The sequence below is a fragment of the Salmo salar genome, chromosome ssa13 (genome assembly GCF_905237065.1).
Source record: "Salmo salar chromosome ssa13, Ssal_v3.1, whole genome shotgun sequence".
Taxonomy (NCBI): domain Eukaryota; kingdom Metazoa; phylum Chordata; class Actinopteri; order Salmoniformes; family Salmonidae; genus Salmo; species Salmo salar.
Window position 1 is genome coordinate 75,288,098 of NC_059454.1, and position 16,331 is coordinate 75,304,428.

The following is a 16,331-nucleotide window of genomic DNA, read 5'->3' on the forward strand; positions in this document are numbered from 1 at the left end:
TTTAAGGTGGTGTATAGTGCAATGTCCTTCAAAATGGTTTTCTGGACAAACTACATTTTTTATTACTATTATATGCATTCTTTTATAGGCAACCTGTAGTCTGAGTATTGATGAATTGACCCCATGGGTCATGAAATATGGTTTAAAGTCGGAGGTTTACATACTTGGGTTGGAGTCATTAAAACTCATTTTTCAACCACTCCACAAATGTCTTGTTATCAAACTATAGTTTTGCCAAGTCGGTTAGGACATCTACTTTGTGCATGACACAAATAATTTTTCCAACAATTTTTTACAGACAGATTATTTCACTTATAACTCATTGTATTACAATTCCAGTGGGTCAGAAGTTTACATACACTAAGTTGACTGTGCCTTTAAACAGCTTGGAAAATTCCAGAAAGTGATGTCATGGCTTTAGATGATTCTGATAGGCTAATTGATGTTATTTGGAGGTGTACATGTGGATGTATTTCAAGGCCTACCTTCAAACTCAGTGCCTCTTTGCTTGACATCATGGGAAAATCAAAAGAAATCAGCCAAGACCTCAGAAAAAAATATATACACCTCCACAAGTCTGGTTCATCCTTGGGAGCAATTTCCAAACGCCTGAAGGTACCACGTTCATCTGTACAAACAATAGTACGCAAGCATAAACACTGTGGGACCACGCAGCCATCATACCGCTCAGGAAGGAGACGCATTCTGTCTCCTAGAGATGAACGTACTATGGTGCAAAAAGTGCAAATCAATCCCAGAACAACAGCAAAGGACCTTGTGAAGATGCTGGAGGAAACAGGTACAAAAGTATCTATATCCACAGTAAAATGAGTCCTATATCGACATAACATGAAAGACCGCTCAGCAAGGAAGAAGCCACTGCTCCAAAACCGCCATTATAAAAAGCCAGACTACGGTTTGCAACTGCACATGGGGACAAAGATCGTACTTTTTGGAGAAATGTCCACTGGTCTGATGAAACAAAAATAGAACTGTTTGGCCATAATGACCATCGTTATGTTTGGAGGGAAAAGGGGGAGGCTTGCAAGCCGAAGAACACCATCCCAACCGTGAAGCACAGGGGTGGCAGCATTATGTTGTGGGGGTGCTTTGCTGCAGGAGGGACTGGTGCACTTCACAAAATAGATGGCATCATGAGAAAGGAAAATTATGTGCATATATTGAAGCAACATCTCAAGACATCAGTCAGGATGTTAAAGCTTGGTCGCAAATGGGTCTTCCAAATGGACAATGACCCCAAGCATTCTTCCAAAGTTGTTACAAAATGGCTTAAGGACAACAAAGTAAAGGTATTGGAGTAGCCATCACAAAGCCCTGACCTCAATCATATAAAACATTTATGGGCAGAACTGAAAAAGCATGTGCGAGCAAGGAGGCCTACAAACCTGATTCAGTTACACCAGCTCTGTCAGGAGGAATGGGCCAAAATTCACCCAACTTATTGTGGGAAGCTTGTGGAAGGCTACCCGAAACGTTTGACCCAAGTTAAACAATTTAAAGGCAATGCTACCAAATACTAATTGAGTGTATGTAAACTTCTGACCCACTGAGAATGTGATGAAAGAAATGAAAGCTGAAATAAATCATTCTCTCTACTATTATTCTGACATTTCACATTCTAAAAATAAAGTGGTGATCCTAACTGATCTAAAACTATAATTTTAAATGTCAGGAATTGTGAAAAGCTGAGTTTAAATGTTTTTGGCTAAGGTGTATGTAAACTTCCGACTTCAACTGTATGTTGTCTAAAATAGTGGGTTGTCAACAATTCGATCATGTACTTTTTAACCAAAATAAGTATTTTTAATAAAAAAATGAATGTACCTATTCTTAGTCCACAGTACTTTTGACTGACATATCAACCAACTGGTTGAGTAAATCTTTTACAAATCTCTTGCTTTTGAGTTTTTTTTACATTTGAACTATCTATTTTCATCATCTTCAAGGTCTCTACTAACAGGAGTGGTGAAATATTAATCCCCCAACAAATGAATTCCTGCCTTTTATCCCATATCTTTGGTGACTGATTTGAAGTTTTCTGAGATTGATTTTTGGTTTTCTGACAGCCCTCTGAGTAGGCAAAGTTAGAGTTCCACAACACTGAACTGCCGCAACCCAAAGTATACCAATTATGTCACTTGATGCAGGAAGGCTGGGGGAGTTGACCAATCAAGTTCAAGTGAAATTTTTTTTCATATCCACTTCTAAATCCATTGTCAAAACATGCTCTTCCAGCCGGTTGAGAATAGGGTTAAAGGGTTAACATATCTGATATAGAAGTTGTATTAAGGGACTAAAAAGATCACTTACTTTAGATAGACAGGTGTTCTTTTTTTATATGATTCTCAATTCCAGTTTGTGTTGAAAAAATGGACCAAGGGGTTTGAGGGTAAGGACACAGAGAGCAAAAATGTCGTCTGTCTGCTACAGAATACCATCAACAGTAAGGAGTTGGTGAGTTCTCTTATGTAACGAACATACAGTGGGGTCTGGAATTATTTGATCCCTTGATAAAGATGAGCAAAAAAGACTATCAAATAAATAATACAAAAACTGAGCTGTATTGTGTGCTCAAATTGATTGGATGTTTTCAATGTACCAGCACCCTCCCCTTGTGAGGATAATGACACTGAGCCTTTTTCTAAAATGTTTAATGAGATTGGAGAACACATTTGGAGGGATCTTAGATCATTCCTCCATATAGATCTTTACAGATCCTTGATATCTTTCTTTTGTACTTATGGACTGCCCTCTTAAATTCAAACCACAGGTTTAAGTCCGGACTCTGAGATAGCCATTGCAAAATGTAGATTTAACCATTTCTTTGTGGATTTTGATGTGTGCTTGGGGTTATTGTCTTGCTGGAAGATTTACTTGCGGCCAAGTTTCAGGCTCCTGGCAGAGGCAACCAGGTTTTTGTCAAAAATGTCCTGGTACTTGGTAAAGTTTTTGATGCCATTGACTTTAACAAGTGCTCCAGGATCAGTGGAAGCAAAATAGCCCCATGACATCAAAGATCCACCACCAAATTTTACAGTAGGGATGAAAGTGTTCCTAATGTTTGGTATATGTTTTGCCAAATGAGCTCCTAGCCTTACTCCTCTTTCCTTTGCCTGCAGGATTTGAGTCAGTTTCTAGTGGCCATTCTGAACAACACAGTGGCAACTATGATTACCTGTGGGTACATGTGTAGAGCTGCCGTATGAGATTGGCTTCATCATCGGTAGGTATAGTACCACAGTACCATAGAAACACCACTGGCTAAAACATTATTCAAGTCTCAGTGGGAAAATAAAACAATAGTGATTGTGTGATCAATAGTGATAGTTTGTTCTCTATCACTATTGATCACACAATCACTATTGTGTACCAGGAAATTTTAGACAAAAACCTGGTTGCCTCTGCCAGGAGTCTGAAACTTGGCCTCAAGTAAAACTTCTAGCGAGACAATAACCCCAAGCACACATCAAATTCCGCAAATAAATGGTTAAATCTACATTTTGCAATGGCCATCTCAGTCTCCGGACTTGAACCCAATTGAAAGCCTTTGGTTTGAATTTAAGAGGGCAGTCCATAAGCGCACAAGAAGAGTATCAAGGATCTGGAAATATTCTATGTGGAGGAATGGTCGCTGTTGGGCTGGCAGCCATTGGATATGGGACCTAGGAAGTCCGCTTCAAAGTGATTCTCCTAAGGCTCTACCTAGGTACCAGGGACAATCTGTGCTACATGGAGGAGATGAGGAATATTGAGAGAGTGCAGGGGGAGGACAGATGCATGTGCATCAACACAGAATGTGGGGGATTTGGAGACGACAGATCCTTAGAGTTCATCTGGACTGAGTTTGATAAGACTTTGAACAGTGAAGCTCAGCAAACGTCTGTATTCAAAATTAATATTCATTAATAACAGCCCTGTCTCTTATGAACATTGGAAGAATCTGTGACACTGCATACGAGTGACTTTACACTGGTTTGAGAAGATGATCAGTGGAAAATACCTGGGAGAGATAGCCAGACTGGTCTTGATGAAACTGAACCAGCTATAGCTTTCTGAGAGGCTGTCTGTGGACAAAGGATTTGTATTTGAAACCAAATACATATCAGATATAGAAAAGTAAGTGATGCTTTTAAAATTATTTTCTCCTTGAGACTCAGTTTACTATAATTGATGTTGATACGAGAGGGTATATTGATATTGATATGAGATGTCACACATTAGACATTGTCAACAGCCTTTGTTATTTGTTTGCATCCTTTTAGAGCCTGTCTCTATGAGTAACTGAAGAATATGTCTTTTTTTGTGCCATGACAGGGTCTGGGGTGAGCCATTGACACAGATCAGTGCCAGCTTTAAGGCCCAGAGACAGAGGAAACAGAGGTGAGCTCTGCACAAACGTGCTGTACTTAGTGTGTTCCATAATTGCCCGCTGCCAGCTAAATAGTTGACTACTAACTCTCATGTGGCTGGCTACTTAATTGACTAACAAATTGGGGTGCAACAGATGCCACCAAATTCGATTTTGTTAGGCAAAACTTTTGCTGGCACCCCCTAGCCCTCTTTTAAATGATGTTGGTTACTTCAGATGTTCAGGGACATACTGTGCACCACTATTCTGGTACCAGTCTTTATCTATCATTCTACTCCTTGCCATACTAAACAATCTAATCTGCTAATATTTGGCATATGACATAGGGTACAAGGAGTGGAATGTTAGCTAAACAGACTGGTACCCTGGCTAGTGTACTACATCATGGTCTTGGAAAAAGCTACCATACTCACATTTCAGTCAGGGAGTGGTAACCCAACTATAGTACATCTCCAGTTACTATAAACAAACTGCTTGGTCTATAGAATATTTATTTATAGCGTTATGTTTTTTGGACCACTGATTCCCTCTGTCTGTTGCCTTCTGTGGCCAGGAAAGTCCAGGAGATTCTGACTGGTCTGAAGCTGCCATTCAGTCTTGTGGATTGTGAGATAGTGTATTTGGTGTCTAAACGTGCTGCCAAGTTGTGTGCTGCTGGCCTGGCAACCATCGGCAACTGTATCCGTGGCAACCGTGGACTGGACAAGCTATGCATCAATGTGGGGGTGGATGGCTCTGTCTATACAGAACACCCCAAGTAAGGATACCTCAAACTTACCAGAACTCTCTTTTGCATTATGTATTCACTTTTGTCAACCCAATTGACCAAAACCTTCCCTGAGTTATCACTGTACTCCTGTACAAGTCTCGGAAACCCAGACCTAGGCAAATGTCTGGAGAGACTACTCCCATACCAAAGCTAACCCTGTCTCAACACCATGTCTACAAAACAGTTAATAATTTCTGCCTCTATTGTTTTTCGTATCTAAACGCCATTTCTGTGTCCCAATAATATACTACACCTTCTCTCGACTATCCTTGACTCTCTCCTTTCTGTCTCCTCCAGGTTTAGTGAGCGGCTGAAGGAGACTGTGTCCATCCTGGCCCCAAAATGTAAACTCACTTTCTATGTCTAGGATGGCAGCAGGAGAGGGGCAACCATATTGGCAGCCATGACTCAGGGGCGGGCCGATCAACCTAAGCAAGCCCTCGTGATGGAGAGGAGGATGAAGGGAACACACAGGGGGAAATGAATCTATGTATTGCAACATTTTATTGTTATAATGAAAAATGTGCTAACCCTTTATATGCACTTTATGTAACACTACACTATAATACAGCATATACTTTTTTTAACGCGTCATATGCACTTTATATGCGTACATGTACAATGTATTATTATGTGGTCATTATTATGTGGTCATAATACATACAGACTTGTCATAATTATTTATGAACTGCTTTTAATGTAAAACAATCAAAACAGGGGAAAATAATTAAGGAAAATATTTTTTAAATATATATATTTATATATACAGTACCAGTCAAAAGTTTGGACACACCTACTCATTCAAGGGTTTTTCTTTATTTTTACTATTTTCTACATTGTAGAATAATAGTGAAGATATCAAAACTATGAAATAACACATGTAGTATCGAAAAAAGTATTAAACACATCAAAATATATTTGATATTTGAGATTCTTCAAAGTAGCCACCCTTTGCACACGTTTGGCATTCTCAACCAGCTTCACCTGGAATGATTTTCCAACAGTCTTGAAGGAGTTCCCACATATGAGTTCCCACATATGCACTTGTTGGCTGCTTTTCCTATGGGGGATTGGAAATTATTGGAAATTATGTGGACAATTACATTGATGAAATCCACAATCTATCTGCAATATTAAAACTGATCTAAAAAAAACTGTCAAAACTATCAGGCATTCCAGAAAAGTGCTAAAAAATAGCCCACATTAACATATGTAGCCTAAGAAACAAGGTTCATGAAATCAATAACTTGCTAGTAACAGATAACATTCATATACTGACTATTTCTGAAACTCACTTAGAAAATACCTTAGATGATATAGTGGCAGCAATACATTGTTCTAACATCTACAGAAAAAACAGAAATGCCAACGGGGGTGGTGTTGTGGTCTATGTTCAAATACAAAATATTTACCAAATAAAATCTAATAAAAAAATTCTAAAAAGTAACGCAATAAAATAACAATAACAAGGCTATATACAGGAGGTACCGGTACCGAGTCAATGTGCGGGGGTACAAGTTAGTTGAGGTAATTTGAACATGTAGGCATGGGGTAAAGTGATGCATAGATAGTAAACAGTGAGTAGCAGCAATGTAAAAACAAAAGGGGGGGGGGTAAATGTAAATAGTCCGGTGGCCATTTGATTAATTGCCCAGTAGTCTTATGGCTTGTGGGTAGAAGCTGTTAAGGAGCCTTTTGGTCCTAGACTTGGCGCTCCGGTACCACTTGCCGTGCGGTAGTGACTTGGGAGACTGGAGTCTTTGACAATTTTTGGGGGCTTTTTGAGGATCTGGAGACCCATGCCAAATATTTTCAGTCTCCTGAGGGGGAAAAGGTGTTGTCGTGCCCTCTTCATGACTGTCTTGGTGAGTTTGGACCATAATAGTTTGTTGGTGATCTGGACACCAAGGAACTCTCGACCCACTCCACTACAGCCCCGTCGATGTTAATGGGAGCCTGTTCGGCCCACCTTTTCCTGTAGTCCACGATCAGCTCCTTTGTCTTGCTCACATGGAGGGAGAGGTTGTTGTCCTGGCACGACACTTCCAGGTCCCTGACCTCCTCCCTATAGGCTGTCTCATCGTTGTCGGTAATCAGGACTACCACTGTTGTGTCGTCAGCAAACTTAATGATGGTGTTGGAGTCGTGTTTGGCCATGCAGTCGTGGGTGAACAGGGAGTACAGGAGGGGACTAAGCACGCACCCCTGAGGGGCCCCAGTGTTGAGGATCAGCGTGGCAGACGTGTTGTTGCCTACACTTACCATCTGGGGGCGTCCCATCAGGAAGTCCAGGATCCAGTTGCATAGGGAGGTGTTTAGTCCCAGGGTCCTTAGCTTAGTGATGAGCTTTGTGTGTAATATCAACAGAGAGGTATATTTTCTGGGTGACCTAAATATTGACTGGCTTTCATCAAGCTGCCCACTCAAGAAAAAGCTTCGAACTGTAACCAGTGCTTGCAACCTGGTTCAGGTTATCAGTCAACCTACTAGGGTATTTACAAACAGCACAGGAATGAAATCATCCATATGTATTGATCACATCTTTACTAACGCTACAGAAATCTGCTGTAAAACAGTATCCAAATCCATCAGCTGTAGTGATAACAATATAGTAGCCATATCTAGGAAAACCAAAGTTCCAAAGGCTGGACCTAATATTTGTGTATAAGATGTCCTACAAGAGGATTTGTAGTGATTCCTATATTGATGACGTAAAGAATATTAGCTGGTCTGTGGTGTGTAATGAGGAGCAACCAGACACTGCACTTGACACATTTATAAAATTGCTTACTTCAGTTACTAATGAGCATGCACCCATTAGTGCGTACGGCCCAGTACATCACTGGAGCCAACCTTCCTGCAATCCAGGACCTATATAATAGGCGGTGTCAGAGGAAAGCCCATAAAATTGTCAGAGACTCCAGTCACCCAAGTCATAAACTGTTTTCTCTGCTACCACACGGCAAGCAGTACCAGAGCGCCAAGGCTGTGACCAAAAGGCTCCTCAACAGCTTCTACCCCCAAGCCATAAGACTGCTGGACAATTAATCAAATGGCCACCAGACTATTACATTGACCCCCCCCCCCCCATTTGTTTTGTATGCTGTTGCTACTCGTTTATTTTCTATGCATAGTCACTTCACCCCTACCTACATGTACACATTACCGCAACTAACTTGTACCCCCGCACACTGACTCGGTACCGGTACCCCCTGTATATAGCCTCGTTATTGTTTTGTTATGGTGTTACTTTTTATTATTTAATTCTTTTTTACTTTAGTTTATTTGGAAATATTTTCTTAACTCTTCTTTAACTGCACTGTTGGTTAAGGGCTTGTAAGTAAGCATTTCACGGTAAGGTCTACACTTGTATTCGGCGCATGTGACAAATAAAGTTTGATTTGATTTGACTGTAAAATGACTGTAAAACTGTTGAATTTCTGTGGATTGATGAGGAATTGAAAAATGTTATGGTTGAGAGGGATGAGGCAAAAGGAATTGCAAATAAGTCTGGTTGCATAAGCAATTGGCAAACCTACTGCAAATTGAGAAATCATGTGACTAAACAGACAAAAAGAAGAAGAAACTACAGTATGAAACAAAGATAATTGCCAATTCTTTGTTGCCAAGATTAGAAAACTTTGGCATGACATGCCAGGAACAATTTCTGAACCTACACATCCAAGTATAACTGATCAAATTATGAAAGACAAGCATTGTAATTTTGAATTCCGTAAAGTGAGTGTGGAAGAGGTGAAAAAATGATTGTTGTCTATCAACAATGACAAGCCACCTGGGTCTGCCAACTTGGATGGAACATTTCTGAGGATGACAGCGGACGATATTGCCACTCCCATTTGCCATCTTTTCGATCTAAGCTTACCAAAATGTGTGTGCCCTTAGGCTGTCACGGATCCCTCCTGAACTTTCATTACGCACACCTGGCCCCTATTCCCACTGATTGTATTTGTATATATGTGCCCTTTGGTTTCCATTGGGCGGTCGATTATTGTTACAATCTCCGTTGGTGCGTGTGAGTACCTGTGCTGTGTGTTTTTGCTTTCATTCCATTGTGGATTGCGCAGATGATTACAGGTCTCAACCTAGGTTTTAAGCATTGTGCGCGTGTTATTTATTCGAGGTACTCCTCGCTCTTTTGTTTGGGTTTCAACCCTGTGTTATGTTTAGTGTTTGGTTGGTCTTCATCCCCGTGCCTTTACACGGCACGCCGTAATTTGGGTACAATTAAAAAAAACTATTATGCATTCCTGCGTCTGTCTCCCGAATCCCTTCATACCAACATGACAGTGGCCTGGAGGGAAGCTAACCCAAGAAGAGTAAAGCACCCTTTACTGGCTCAAATAACTGACCAATCAGCCTGCTACCAACCCTTAGTAAACTTTTGGAAAAAATTGTGTTTGACCAGACACAATGCTATTTCACAGTAAATAAATTAACAGACTTTCAGCACGCTTATGGGGAAGGGCATTCAACATGCACGGCACTTACACAAATTCATGATTGGCTGAGAGAAATGTATAATAAAAAGATTGTAGGAGCTGTTTTATTAGACTTCAGTGGGTTTTTTGACATATCAATCATAGTATGCTGTTGGAAAAACATATATGTTATGGTTTTACACTCCCTGGTACACTGCAGATTGAGAGTTATTTAATGAGGGTGTTCTTTAATGGTATCCTCGAACATAATCCAGGTAGAATCAGGCATTCCCCATGGCAGCTGTCTAGGCCCCTTGCTTTTTTTGTCTTTACTAATGACCTGCCACTGGCTCTGAGTAAAGCCAGTGTGTCTATGTATGCAGATGAGTCAACACTATACACGTCAGCTACTTCACTAAACCCAAAACCTCAACTAAATCTTGTAATGAATAATGTGGAAATTGAGCAAGTTGAGGAGACTAAACTTGGAGTAACCATGGATTGTAAAATGTTATGTTAAAAACATAATGATGCAACAGTAGCTAAGATGGGGAGAGGTCTGTCCATAATAAAGCGCTACTCTGCCTTCTTAACGACAATATCAACAAGGCAGGTCCTACAGGCCCTATTTTTGTTGCAGAGGACTAATGTCCAGTCGTTTGATCAGGTACAACAAAGAGGGACTTGGGAAAATTACAACTGACCCAAAAGATAGCAGCACAGATGGACCTTAAATGTACAAGTAGAGCTAACCATAATATGCATGTTAATCTCTCATGGCTCAAAATAGAGGAGAGATTGACTTCATCACTACTTGTTTTTGTAAGAAGTATTGACATGTTGAATGCATGGAGCTCTCTGTTTAAACTACTAGCACACAGCTCGGACACCCATGCATACCCCACTGTCAAGCCTCAGGAGAAGACCCAGATGCAGACAGCTTTGAAGTAACAAAAGTTTATTACAAAAACAGGGGTGCAGGCAGAGGTCAGTAATCCAGGGTGGAATAACAAGGTACAGAACAACAGGCAGGCTCAGGGTCAAGGCAGACAGAATGGTCAAAAACCTGGAAAGATAGAAAACCAGAACTAGAGACAGACAGGAGCACGGGAAAAACCGCTGGTAGGCTTGACGAAACAAAATGAACTGACAACAGACAAACAGAGAACACAGGTATAAGTACACTGGGGATAATGGGGATGATGGGCGACACCTGGATGGGGGTGGAGACAAGCACAACAACATGTGAAACAGATTAGGGTGTGACACCCACAAGACATACCACCAGAAGTCTCTTCACAGTCCCTAAATCCAGAACAGACTATGTGAGGTGCACAGTACTACATAGAGCCATGGATACATGGAATTCTTTTCCACATCAAGTAACTCACGCAAGCAGTAAAACCAGATAAAAAAAACAGATAAAAATACACCTTATGGAACAGCGAGGACTGTGAAGAGTCACAAACACAGGTACAAACACATAGAAGCACACATAACATACACACTATACACACGTACACCTGGATTGTGTGTTGTAGTAGAGTAGTGGCCGGAGGGCACACACTTAATGTATTGTGAGCATTTTTGTAAAATGTATTTTAATGTTTAAAAAATTTATTATAATGTATATTATTACCTTCATTTTTGCAGATATCATCTTACTCATATACACTGCTCAAAAAAATAAAGGGAACACTTAAACAACACAATGTAACTCCAAGTCAATCACACTTCTGTGAAATCAAACTGTTCACTTAGGAAGCAACACTGATTGACAATACATTTCACATGCTGTTGTGCAAATGGAATAGACAACAGGTGGAAATTATAGGCAATTAGCAAGACACCCCCAATAAAGGAGTGGTTCTGCAGGTGGGGACCACAGACCACTTCTCACTTCCAATGCTTCCTGGCTGATGTTTTGGTCACTTTTGAATGCTGGCGGTGCTTTCACTCTAGCGGTAGCATGAGACGGAGTCTACAACCCACACAAGTGGCTCAGGTAGTGCAGCTCATCCAGGATGGCACATCAATGCGAGCTGTGGCAAGAAGGTTTGCTGTGTCTGTCAGCGTAGTGTCCAGAGCATGGAGGCGCTACCAGTAGACAGGCCAGTACATCAGGAGACGTGGAGGAGGCCGTAGGAGGGCAACAACCCAGCAGCAGGACCGCTACCTCCGCCTTTGCGCAAGGAGGAGCAGGAGAAGCACTGCCAGAGCCCTGCAAAATGACCTCCAGCAGGCCACAAATGTGCATGTGTCTGCTCAAACGGTCAGAAACAGACTCCATGAGGGTGGTATGAGGGCCCGACGTCCACAGGTGGGGGTTGTGCTTACAGCCCAACACTGTGCAGGACGTTTGGCATTTGCCAGAGGACACCAAGATTGGCAAATTCGCCACTGGCGCCCTGTGCTCTTCACAGATGAAAGCAGGTTCACACTGAGCACGTGACAGACGTGACAGAGTCTGGAGACGCCGTGGAGAACGTTCTGCTCCCTGCAACATCCTCCAGAATGACCGGTTTGGCGGTGGGTCAGTCATGGTGTGGGGTGGCATTTCATTGGGGGGCCGCACAGCCCTCCATGTGCTCGCCAGAGGTAGCCTGACTGCCATTAGGTACCGAGATGAGATCCTCAGACCCCTTGTGAGACCATATGCTGGTGCGGTTGGCCCTGGGTTCCTTCTAATGCAAGACAATGCTAGACCTCATGTGGCTGGAGTGTGTCAGGAGTTCCTGCAAGAGGAAGGCATTGATGCTATGGACTGGCCCGCCCGTTCCCCAGACCTGAATCCAATTGAGCACATCTGGGACATCATGTCTCGCTCCATCCACCAACGCCACGTTGCACCACAGACTGTCCAGGAGTTGGCGGATGCTTTAGATCCCTCAGGAGACCATCCGCCACCTCATCAGGAGCATGCCCAGGCATTGTAGGGAGGTCATACAGGCACGTGGAGGCCACACACACTACTGAGCCTCATTTTGACTTGTTTTAAGGACATTACATCAAAGTTGGATCAGCCTGTAGTGTGGTTTTCCACTTTAATTTTGAGTGCGATGCCAAATCCAGACCTCCATGGGTTGATAAATTGGATTTCCATTGATTCTTTTTGTGTGATTTTGTTGTCAACACATTCAACTATGTAAAGAAAAAAGTATTTAATAAGATTATTTCTTTCATTCAGATCTAGGATGTGTTGTTTAAGTGTTCCCTTTATTTTTTTGAGCAGTATATTAAATACATACTTACAGATTGTAGGTTTGTCTTGTACGTCTATATCATTCATTAATTAATCAATTTTTTTATAACAAATAAGCACATGTTTGACTTTCAGACTTTCAGTGTAGGGTGTGAGGGACTAATTTGATATCTGGATTGTAGTGTATATTCTACCACCAGATGTTGCTCATTATGAAGAGATAATGCTGTTCAATAAGCATTTTTTGTCTAAGACGTGTACATTGTGAAGAGCACACAATTAATATTTTTTCATGCAAACTGATTATAAATAAAAAAATGACTTTCAGCAAACTTACAGCTTATTATTTGTGTAAGTTTAGGTTTCTCTAAAGCAGGTATTTCCAAACTGGGAATACCAGGGGTACGCGCAATGCTGTCGGGGGTACACCAAATAAAAATGTGATTCACATATAAAATACTTTTTATATATATTTTTTTCATACAAGAAAAATGTCTTCACATTTTCAAACAGTACATTTATATTTTCCAACGGGGCTATACATTTGGGGTTCACTTATATTGGGAGTAGTGCCTTTCTGTCACACCCTGATCTGGTTCACCTGTCCTTGTGATCGTCTCCACCCCCTCCAGGTGTCGCTTATTATCCTCAGCGCATATATCCCTGTTTCCTGTCTCTCTGTGCCAGTTCGCCTTGTTTGCCAAGTCAACCAGCGTTTTTCCTTGCTCCTATTTTTCCCAGTCTCTGCTTGTTTTTAGTCCTCCTGGTTTTGACCCTTGCCTGTCCTGACTCCAAACCCGCCTGCCTGACCACTCTGCCTGTTCTGACTACCAGTCTGCCTATCCCCTTGTATTGTTTTTGGACTTGGATCTGGTTTTTGACCGCTGCCTGGCTTAATCTCAAGACTGCCTATCGTCTGGTACTGTTTGGACTCCAACCTGGTTTATGAACTCTCGCCTGTCCCCGCCTTGCCTTTGCCTACTCCCTTTGTTATAATAAATATAGGAGCTCTACCATCTCTCCTGTGTCTGCATTTGGGTCTCACATTGTGCCCTCATACCTTTCCTCAGCCACATTGTGTTATATGTGCAAAAGTACTATCTCACAACTCGATGAAACCTTCACTCTTGCGCAGACATTTAGAAACAAAACATGTCAATTTGAAAAATAAGCCCTAGGAGTTTTTGAGCGAGAATTAAGACGACTTTCGAGCAGTAAGACATGTATAAAAGCAAAATATACCATTAATAAGAATGACGTTGTCTTATATGGTGAGCTACCGAGTGGCTAGGACAGGCAAGCCCCATACTATTGTGGAGGACTTAATTCATCCTGCTGCAGTGGATATGGCTGGGACAATGCTGAGGGAAAAGACCCCAAAAACTATACAGACAATGGCTCCATCAAACAACACTGTTTCACGACGCATCAGTGGCATGGCAAGCAGTTGCTCCCGACGCCAATTGGTGTCACGTCCTGACCAGTAATAGGGGTTATTTGTTATTATAGTTTGGTCAGGACGTGGCAGGGGGTGTTTGTTTCATGTGGTTTGGGCTATGTATTTAGGTAGAGGGGTGTTTGGTTTATGTGGTTCGGGGTTTGTTAGTCTACGTTCTATGTTAGTGTTTTTCTATGTTCTATCTAGTCTATTGTAGTTCTATGTTTGGTTAATTGGTGTTGGGGCCTTCAGTTGGAGGCAGCTGTCTATCGTTGCCTCTGATTGAAGGTCCTATAATTAGGGGTGTGTTTGTCATGGGATTTTGTGGGAGATTGTGCTGTGTATAGCTTTGTGCCTTACCGGCCTGTTATTCGTCGTTGTGTTTTGTATACGTGCTTGTTTTGGGTTTTTCCTTCTTTGTCCGTAATAAAGAACGAGTGTACATATTCCCGCTGCGTTTTGGTCCTCTCCTTACGACACTCGTGACAGAATCTCCCACCACAAATGGACCAAGCAGCGGGGTAAGGAGCACGAGGAAGAAGGATGGACATGTCCGGAGATGAGGATGAGCATTTCCAGGGCTATGGAGGAGTTAAGGGAGCCCGAGAGGCAGCCCCAATATTTTTTTTGGGGGGGGCACACGAGTAGTTTGGCTGGGCGAGGATTAAGCCCCAAGCCAAATCCCGTGCTTTTTTTTTAGGCAACATATGACTGGACAGGTCCCGTGCTTAGGGGTAATGCGTACTGTGGCGAGGCCAAGTATTTTCAGGCCGGTGTGCGCAGTGCCAGCGCCCCGCATTTGCCAGGGGGAAGTGGGCACTCAGCCAGTACGGGCGGTGCCAGTCCTGCACTCGAGACCACCAGTGCGCCTCTACGGTCCAGTGTTTCCCGCTCCTCGCGCTAGCCTTGAAGTGCGTGTCTCCAGTCTGATACCTCCAGTACCAGCACCACGCACTAGGCTTCCAGTGCGTCAGCCCAGTCCAAATCGGCCTGTTCCTGCTCCTCGCACTAGCCTTGAGGTGCGTGTCCCCAGTCTGGTACCTCCACTACCAGCCCCACGCATTAGGCTTCCAGTGCGTCAGCCCAGTCCAACTCGTCCTGTTCCTGCTCCCCGCACTAGCCCTGAGGTGGGTGTCCCCAGTCTGGTACTTCCACTACCAGCCCCACGCATTAGGCTTCCAGTGCGTCAGCCCAGTCCCAGTCCAGAGTGTCCGGCATCAGTACCTCGTCCAGAGTGTCCGGCATCAGTACCTCGTCCAGAGTGTCCGGCATCAGTACCTCGTCCAGAGTGTCCGGCATCAGTACCTCGTCCAGAGTGTCCGGCATCAGTACCTCGTCCAGAGTGTCCGGCATCAGTACCTGCGTCCAGAGTGTCCGGCATCAGTACCTCGTCCCAGAGTGTCCGGCATCAGTACCTCGTCCAGAGTGTCCGGCATCAGTACCTCGTCCAGAGTGTCCGGCATCAGTACCTCGTCCAGAGTGTCCGGCATCAGTACCTCGTCCAGAGTGTTCGGCAACAGTGTCTAGTCCGGAACCGAGTGAGACGGCCTACTGTCTGGCACCGAGTGAGACGGCCTACTGTCTGGCACCGAGTGAGACGGCCTACTGTCTGGCACCGAGTGAGACGGCCTACTGTCCGGCACCGAGTGAGACGGCCTACTGTCCGGCACCGAGTGAGTCTGCCTACAGTCCGGGGGGTTTTGGGTTATTTGTGTGAGGTGCATCCGGGGTCTGCACCTTTGGGGGGGTACTGTCTCGTCCTGACCAGTAATAGGGGTTATTTGTTATTATAGTTTGGTCAGGACGTGGCAGGGGGTGTTTGTTTCATGTGGTTTGGGCTATGTATTTAGGTAGAGGGGTGTTTGGTTTATGTGGTTCGGGGTTTGTTAGTCTATGTCTATGTTAGTGTTTTTCTATGTTCTATCTAGTCTATTGTAGTTTATGTTTTGTTAATTGGTGTTGGGGCCTTCAGTTGGAGTCAGCTGTCTATCGTTGCCTCTGATTGAAGGTCCTATAATTAGGGGTGTGTTTGTCATGGGATTTTGTGGGAAATTGTGCTGTGTATAGTTTTGTGCCTTACCGGCCTGTTATTC

General features: G+C 43.0%; 1 long non-coding RNA gene across 1 annotated transcript; it reads left to right on the forward strand.

Moving 5' to 3' along the window:
* Positions 1–4,250: 4,250 nt before the first annotated feature.
* On the forward strand, positions 4,251–5,906 carry LOC106568010 (uncharacterized). The gene is made up of 3 exons (XR_006758628.1): positions 4,251–4,401; positions 4,944–5,147; positions 5,457–5,906. It is a non-coding gene; the product is annotated as an uncharacterized lncRNA (long non-coding RNA).
* Positions 5,907–16,331: the final 10,425 nt, after the last annotated feature.